Consider the following 9,243-nt stretch of genomic DNA (forward strand, 5'->3'; position numbering starts at 1 on the left):
AAGGGCCAGGCAAGCGCGGGGAGCCCAGGCAAGCGCCGCGCCTCCGCCACCCCGCAGCCGGCGGGCAGTCCCCGCCCCGAATGCCACCTGTGGCGCGGGCTCGCCGGGCGCCCTAGGCGGCCGTTAGCCTGGGGCGCGTGCTGCTCGCTGGCCGCAACAAGGTCCCAGCGCCTCTGCGCAGCCGGTGCCAGGGCGAAGCGAAGGTAGCGCGCGTCCCCCCAGGGGCGAGGCCCCGCAGCTCCTCCAGCCCGCCCGTCTGCCCGGAACAGTCCGCGCCGCACCCACGCCCCGGGAGGGCAGGGTCCGGGAAGCACCGCCGGCGAGGCACCAGGCCGCCGCGCGCAGCCCACGAACGGTCACCCCTGCAGCTCGGGGTCCCTGCACGCGCCCCGCCCGCGGCCCGCACCTTCCTCAGCGCAGACATCCTCGGGCGCTCGGAGTTCAGCAGGCGCAAGGCGACAGGCCACACGGCCCGTCCATCCGCAGGGCTGGCCTTCAGTCCAGGGGACCGCGCTCGAGCGCAGTGCACGCTGGGAGCCCCCCGCCGGCGCCTGCGCACTGGTCGACCCGGAGGCCCCGCACGCTGGGGGCCGGCCTGAGTGCGGAGGCACCTGGGGAGGGGCCACACCCGCACCGGGGAGCCCAGGCAGCGCCGCGCCCTGTCGTGCGGGGGTCCTTCCGCCCCACCGCTCCCCCGCCCCTGCCGGCGCGCAGGCCCCGCCCCGGATGCCACCTGTGGCGCGGGTCCCCTGGCGCTCGAGGCGGCGGTAGCCTGCAGCAAGTGCAGCTCGCCCGCAGCCCCACGGTCCCAGCGCCGCCTGCGCAGCCGGTGCCAGGGCGACACGAAGGTAGCGCGCGTCCCCCCAGGGGCGGTGCCCCGCATCCGGAGGACAGACCCGGCACTAGCTGCCTCGGGCGACGTGGACGGAGGCTCTCGAGCTGTCCAGGGACCGTCTGTCCGCCGCTGGCGCTGCCCTAAACACGAGCCGCTTCCGCCTGGGCCCCTGGGCCCTCGCGGCTGCCCCGCGGGAGCCGGACGCCGCCCCCTCCTCAGGCCCCGCAGCTCCTCCAGCCCGCCCGTCTGCCCGGAACAGTCCGCGCCGCACCCACGCCCCGGGAGGGCAGGGTCCGGGAAGCACCGCCGGCGAGGCACCAGGCCGCCGCGCGCAGCCCACAACCGGTCACCCCTGCAGCTCGGGGTCCCTGCCCGCGCCCCGCCCGCGGCCCCAGCGGCTCGCACCTTCCTCAGCGCCGACATCCTCGAGCGCTCTGAGTTCAGCAGGCGAAGGGCGACATGCTTGTGGCCCATCCGTCCATCCGCACGGCCAGCCGACAATCCGCGGAGCCGCCGCCACCGCCGCCGCCACGCGCCCCACCGCGCTCCAGCCCGGCACACACCCAGAGCCCCCCGCCGGCGCCTGCGCACTGGGCGCCCCGGAGGCCTGGCGCGCTGGGGGCCGCCGGCGCGCGGAGGCCCCTGGGGAAGGGCCAGGCAAGCGCCGCGCCTCCGCCACCCCGCAGCCGGCGGGCAGTCCCCGCCCCGAATGCCACCTGTGGCGCGGGCCCTCCGGGCGCCGGAGGCGGCGGGTAGCCCAGGACAGAAAAGGCTCATCAATCACCTCATCTTTCCTTCTGAATGCAGACTTGGCCTCAGAATGCCCAGCAAGCCTCTCTTAGAAGCCATAACTGCATATACTCCAGACAATGTTTATTTGTCACTGTTGCTTGCTTTCATCAGTTGTAGGCAAAATTATGAGAGACTGAGAAAGCACAGATTTTATTACTTTTGTCTGCTACCTAAAAGAAGGAATAGAGAACTTGGACCTCAATGTAAGCAAACCTAAAACCGACATATTACTCTTCATTACTTTATCCATATTAGTGGACAGAGTGACCTTCATTTTGGAAACATGAGACCCAAGTTTTCTGTGGAGGAAACCTGATCTCTCTCAGAAAGATTAAACTTCAGCTCTCGAGTGTATCTCTTGGGATGTTTCACATCCAAGCTTTGGATGTGACCTGTATTCAAGTCCATTCAAATTCATAAATATTTAATGAATGTCTGCTCTCTGGAAAATGTATTCCCTGGTAGGAATTGGTTATTAACAGATGGAAGAAAGCTAATAGATCCTCCATGGAAACTGTATTCAGAGATGACATCTCATAATATCACAAACTCTTAGAAAGGATTGCTTAAGGGGCTAATATAAACCTTATCTTTCAGACGTGACCAATCCAAAATTCCTAATAACAGGTAAATCTATTCTAAAATTTGTTTTTGAAATTTCTTTGAGAAAAAAATATGTTGCTAAGCAAATTTGCAATATACGTGCAAATGTAACAGCAGTTTTAACCTAGGTAAGAGAATAATTTCCAGGGACTCCAGCAACATTTATTAAGTAGTGACAATAAAGGTCAACAACTTGACAACAAGTCTTATCTGTCCAATAAAGCCAGTCTTTTTTTTTTTTTTTTAGATTTTATTTATTTATTCATGAGGGATACACACAGAAAGAGAGAGAGAGAGGCAGAGACACAGGCAGAGGGAGAAGCAGGCTCCATGCAGGGAGCCCGATGTGAGACTCGATCCCAGGTCTCCAGGACCATGCCCTGGGCTGAAGGCGCCACCAAACCATTGGGCCACCGTGGCTGCCCCATTAAAGCCAGTCTAGCAGGATCTCCATTTTGGCAAAATAATAAGCAATTGATTCAAAATAATTAGTAGCTTTAGAACATCAAAAATTTTGGATTTTTTTTTAATTCATTGTTCAGATTTTCTCCTAATCCACCTTGCTTCTTCTGCCTGTGACTTTGGATTGGTCAAATGTTATCTGTACAAAAGAAATTCTTGGACATATATTGAGTCTTTCGGTTGCAAGATCACTAAGAACTTTCTGCAATAGGAAATCTTCAATTAAATGACCAAAAGGATTCAACAGCGCAAAATGAAATCCTGTTCTGCCATCTAGAGGACACATACTGACTGCCTAGGAAATATCTTAAATCTTAATGGCCCCTGAAGTATAAAATATACAGATATTGTTTAAAAGAAGGCAGGGAGGGGGGACTGTGAAAGAGATTTTTTGTTTGTTTGTTTTATGAATCTATCAGATTTCACCACACACACACAAAAAAATAATTTATTTTTAAAAACATCTTTTAAAAACTGTGCATTAGGCATGTATCAAGCTGAGATTTACCCCTTGCCAAGTTTGCTAGGCTCAAGCCTACCTTGGATATATCTCCTAAGAACACTGTCCTGGCCAGTTATTGTTGATGCTTCAGCTTAAACTGAAGTTTCTTTTATGATGGTTTCCACTGAATTTTCAGTCCCACATTTTAAGATTTTCTAAACTACCTTAATATATATATATATACTATAAATATACTATATATAAATATATATTACCTTAATATATATATTCCATGCTAAGCAATACTATACATTGCAATGTGGCATTTTACAAGTACAAAGTATTTGCTTTTCGGAGTATACTACAACCTAATACATACTTCTTGAAGAAAAAAAAATCAGGAAACAGATGGCCATCCATATAATCAAAGAGCTTCATAACTAAAGGGCAAAGTAAAGATCATCTTCAATCTCTTCATCTTCAATGGAAGAAACTGAAGTCAATAAACATTCTATACTCTGTTCAATGTCACATATTGGTTATTGGTGCTTTCAATATCACCCACATTGCCCAATGTAAGTCCATTTTTTTTCCCAGGTCATTTATCCATTCATTCAACAGGTATTTAACACAAGCCTCCTATGGGCTAAGCATTGCGATGGGCACTAAAGGGGAAATGCAACATGAAAGAGACACAGTCCCTGCTCCCTAAGAGCTCATAGTCTGCTGGGCATGAAGCATTCATCAGTCACATAGAATTATAAAAATATAAGGGACTAACTAAGAAAGAGTTTAATAGCAGCAGGACTTAGTCTAGTCAAGAGGTCAGGTATGACTTCTCTAAAGAAGTTATTTTTAAACAGAGATCCAAAGGATGAGCAAAGCAGAAAGAAAAAGCATTCCCAGCACTGCCAAAGGCCTTGGATGGGAGAAGGCATGATGCTCTTGCGGAACTAAAAGATTAATGGGAAACGAGTATGGCTGAGCCTGCAGAGGCTGCCTGGGGTCTGTCTAATCATCTGGAGACAGATGACAGACAATTAGCAAGCTATGAAGAGTTTCAAAAGAGAGAATCAATCATATTTGTGCTTTTGAAAGATTGCTCTGGATCCAGGCAGTGACAGAGAGAAACGAGCCAAGAATGGGCTGGGCAGAAGACCAATTAAGAAGCCACATGTGACGACAACTTGTTGTACAGCGGTGTCATGGCAAAAGACAAGTCCCACAAGATTGTGGTCTGTGTCAGCCATGTCTCCTGGTGTTGGGCGGTACACTGCCAACACTGCCATACTTCAGTCCTGGATGGTGATAGAGACTTTGTGCCCACCATCCCCAAAATTCATATGCAATGGTATGAGGAGGTGTGTTCCTTGGGAGGTCATGAAGGTGGAGCTCTCAGGGATGGGAACTGTGCCCAGTAGGAACACCAGAGAGCTCCTGCACCCTTTCTACCATGTGAAGACACAGTGAGAATATGCCATCTGTGAACAGGAAGCAGGTCTTCAACAGACACCGAATCTGCTGGGGCCTGGTCTTAGACTTCCCTGCATCTAGAACTGTGACAAATAAATGTTTGTGGTTCAGGTGACTCAGTCTCTAGCTATTTTTTTATAGCAGCCTGAACGGACTAAGTCTCTGGCTAGTCTCTGCTATTTTTTTTATAGCAGCCTGAATGGACTAAGACACATAGGAACTTAGTCATCAACCAAGAGGGGGCTCTGTGTTGCTGTCAAAATGACCTTTAGTTGTGTAGCTTGTACAACCAGACAATTGGGCCATTTACTAAGATGAAAAATCTGCAAAAAGATATCCTCTGGGACATCTGTACTATAATGGTGGATACATGACATTATGCATTTGCCAAAACCCACAGAACTGTGTGACACAAAGAGTGAGACGTAATGTAAACTACAGATTTAATTTAATAATAATGTATTGGCATTGGTTACTGAACTGTAACAAATGTACCACACCAGTGCGAAGCGTGTAGGGAAAATTGTGGGAAGTACGGAGACGGAGTATATGAGGATTTTCTACATTTGACAGAATTTTTCTCTAAATCTGAATCCACTTTCAAAAATCAAGTTGATTAATTTTTTAAAAATGTTCTTGGGAAAAATTAAGGTAGCCCTCTAACTGGTAATAAATAAGAAAGCAAAAGTTATTTTCTGTGGAACAAGGTTGAGAAAAGGACAGGTCTTAAAAAACAACAACAACTTTTATTAAAAAATTCATGAGAGGGATCCCTGGGTGGCGCAGCGGTTTGGCGCCTGCCTTTGGCCCAGGGCGCGATCCCGGAGACCCGGGATCGAATCCCACATCGGGTTCCCGGTGCATGGAGCCTGCCTCTCCCTCTGCCTGTGTCTCTGCCTCTCTCTCTCTCTCTCTGTGACTATCATAAATAAATAAAAATTAAAAAAAAATTCATGAGGGACGCTTGGGTGGCTCAGTGGTTGAGTGTCTGCCTTTGGCTCAGGTCATGATCCCAGGGTCCTGGGATAGAGTCCCTGCATCGGGCTCCCTGCAGGGAGCTTGCTTTTCCCTCTGCCTGTCTCTGCCTCTCTCTCTCTCTCTCTCTCTCTCTGTCTCTCATGAATAAATAAATAAAGTATTTTTAAAAATGCATGAAAAGACTATGGTACAGATATCACAGAGGGGATTTTTTTTTTGTTTTGTATAGGTAATTTATTGTTAGTTTGTAGAAACGTATCTTTATTTTATTTTATTTTTTATAAACTTATTTTTTATTGGTGTTAAATTTGCCAACATATAGAATAACACCCAGTGCTCATCCCATCAAGTGCTCCCCTCAGTGCCCTTCACCCAGTCACTCCCACCCCCCAGCCCACCTCCCTTTCTACCACCCCTAATTCGTTTCCCAGAGTTAGGAGTCTTTCATGTTCTGTCTCCCTTTCTGATATTTCCCATTCATTTTTTCTCCTTTCCACTTTATTCCCTTTCACTTTTTTTTATATTCCCCAAATGAATGAGACCATATAATGTTTGTCCTTCTCCAACTGACTTACTTCACTCAGCATAATACCCTCCAGTTCCATCCACATCGAAGCAAATGGTGGGTATTTGTCATTTCTGATGGCTGAGGAATATTCCATTGTATACATAAACCACAACCTCTTTATCCACTCATCTTTCGATGGACACCGGGGCTTCCTTCCACAGTTTGGCTATTGTGGACATTGCTGCTATAAACATTGGGGTGCAGGTGTCCCGGCATTTCACTGCATCTGTATCTTTGGAGTAAATCCCCAGCAGTGCAATTGCTGGGTCGTAGGGCAGATCTATTGTTAACTCTTTAAGGAACCTCCACACAGTTTTCCAGAGTGGCTGTGCCAGTTCACATTCCCACCAACAGGGCAAGAGGGTTTTCTCGACATCCTCTCCAACATTTGTTGTTTCCTGCCTTGTTAATTTGCCCCATTCTCACTGGTGTGAGGTGATATCTCATTGTGGTTTTGATTTGTATTTCCCTGATGGCAAGTGATGCAGAGCATTTTCTCATGTGCATGTTGGCCATGTTTATGTCTTCCTCTGTGAGATTTCTGTTCATGTCTTTTGCCCATTTCATGATTGGATTGTTTGTTTCTTTGGTGTTGAGTTGAATAAGTTCTTTATAGATCTTGGAAACTAGCCCTTTATCTGATACGTCAATCTCAAATATCTTCTCCCATTCTGTAGGTTGTCTTTTAGTTTTGTTGACTGTATCCTTTGCTGTGCAAAAGCTTCTTATCTTGATGAAGTCCTAATAGTTCATTTTTGCTTTTGTTCCTTTTGCCTTCGTGGATGTATCTTGCAAGAAGTTACTGTGGCCAAGTTCAAAAAGGGTGTTGCCTGTGTTCTCCTCTAGGATTCTGATGGATTCCTGTCTCACATTTAGATCTTTCATCCATTTTGAGTTTATCTTTGCGTATGGTGCAAGAGAGTGGTCTAGTCTCATTCTTCTGCACGTGGCTATCCAATTTTCCCAGCATCATTTATTAAAGAGACTGTTTTTTTGCCAGTGGATAGTCTTTCCTGCTTTGTCGAATATTAGTTGACCATAAAGTTGAGGGTCCACTTCTGGATTCTCTATTCTGTCCATTGATCTATGTGTCTGTTTTTGTGCCAGTACCACACTGTCTTGATGACCACAGCTTTGTAGTACAACCTGAAATCTGGCATTGTGGTTTTCCTTTTTTAATACTCACAGAGGGGATTCTTCTTGAAGGTTTTTTACTTTAGTAAATGGCCCAACTATCTATGGGAGATGGAAGGATGAAAAACAGGTAGTGCAACCATCCTGTAGGATACTATTCTGGTGGGTACATGTCATTATATTTTTGTCAAAGCTCATAGAATGTATAACACCAAGAGTGGGGATCCCTGGGTGGTGCAGCGGTTTGGCGCCTGCCTTTGGCCCAGGGCGCGATCCTGGAGACCCGGGATCGAATCCCACATCGGGCTGCCGGTGCATGGAGCCTGCTTCTCTCTCTGCCTGTGTCTCTGCCTCTCTCTCTCTCTGTGACTATCACAAATAAATAAAAATTAAAAAAAAAGAATTATAAAAAAAAAAACACCAAGAGTGAACCCTAAGATAAACCATGGACTTTGAGTGATAATGATATATCAATATAGGTTAATCAACTATAGAAAGTGTACCACTCTAGCGCAGGATACTGATGGTAGGGAAGGCTTCGCATATGTACACGGCAAGGGGCATATGGGACATCTCTGTACCTTCTACTCCATTTTACTGTGAACCTAAAACTACTCTTAAAAAATCTACCGAAGCCTTTTTATCAGGGACCTGCCAACATGGGCTGTGCTCCCCCCGAAACTGTAAAGGTAGCAGCCTGGGTCAGCATTGAGAAGTACTACGTGTGCTTGGACAACGACTCTCATACCAACAAGCTCATGCGTGAAGAGATCACCAACATTTCCAGCAAGAAGCTCCTCAGCCAGCCAGCAGGCTATAACACGCATCTGATAGAGCGGATTCAGAGATACGTGTGAGAGGTAGCTCCATTAAGCTGCAGGAAGAGGAGAGAGAATGATGTTCTTAAAGTCTAAGCCCTGGATCAGGCGGTCACTGTGGTAGATCGTGACCCCAAAGAACTGCTGAAGCTTCTGGGCTTTGGCAGTGGAGCCAACCTGTTGGTCCCTCAGTCTACGGTTGGGATGAATTTCAAAACACCACATGAAGCCATTTGACTCTTCCTGCTGTGCTTGTAATATTTTCAATAAACCTCAGACAACAACAAATTTATTGAAGGAGAAAAGGGTGCGACACCTGGGGGGCTCAGTCAAGTGTCCCACTCTCAATTTCTGCTCAGGTCATGATCTCAGCGATGTGAGATCCATCCCCAAGTTGGGCCTGGAGCTGGGCGTGGAGACTGCTTAGGATTCTCTCTCTCCTCCCTCCCCTACCCTTGAGCGCATCCTCTCTCTTTTTCTTTCTTTCTCAAAAAAAAAAAAAGAAAAAAAGAAAAGGGCTACTTCTGGAAATGGTTAGATTCTACATTCTATCATACCTGCTTGCTAGGAACACACAAGGCTTTCACCCACCTTCAGTCACTCCACTTGTTGGGTCACATTTGTTGCCATTCACTCTCATCATAGCCTGGAGATAGTCACCTCAAAGCCTAGGCATTGTATTTTTCCAGACTCTCAGGCATCTGACAGCCTAACTTCCTTTCCTGTACTGGCTCTAGCAAGCTTGGACTGTGGTGGCCCATGCTCATGTTTTTGATAGGAATTCCCAGTCCATGTTATGATGGGGCAACCCTTTTCCCTTTCTGGAGTTGACTTCCATCCCTAGTAAGATGAGCCCCACCCTTTCCCCTCCATACGCTCTTCTTGGCCTTTCCTACAGAAATAGTTAACATTCTCACTTTTTTTTTTTTTTTAACATTCTCACTTTGATGAAGAAAGAGGTCATCACTCAATATCTGAATCAGATTTCTTCCAAAGCAAGGAAGAATCTGACTTGTGAGGCAGTGGTTTTCTAACTTGCCTTAGAATCACCTGAAGACCTTGTTGACACACGGATTACTAGGCCCCTGACCTCTAAAGTTTCTAATTTGATAGGTCTATGTTTCTAGCAAGTTCCTAG

At 47.6% G+C, this 9,243-nt stretch overlaps 1 pseudogene; it reads left to right on the forward strand.

Moving 5' to 3' along the window:
• Positions 1-7,714: 7,714 nt before the first annotated feature.
• LOC119869984 lies at positions 7,715-8,342 on the forward strand (annotated as a pseudogene).
• Positions 8,343-9,243: the final 901 nt, after the last annotated feature.

This window comes from Canis lupus, chromosome 2 (genome assembly GCF_011100685.1).
Source record: "Canis lupus familiaris isolate Mischka breed German Shepherd chromosome 2, alternate assembly UU_Cfam_GSD_1.0, whole genome shotgun sequence".
NCBI classification, from domain to species: domain Eukaryota; kingdom Metazoa; phylum Chordata; class Mammalia; order Carnivora; family Canidae; genus Canis; species Canis lupus.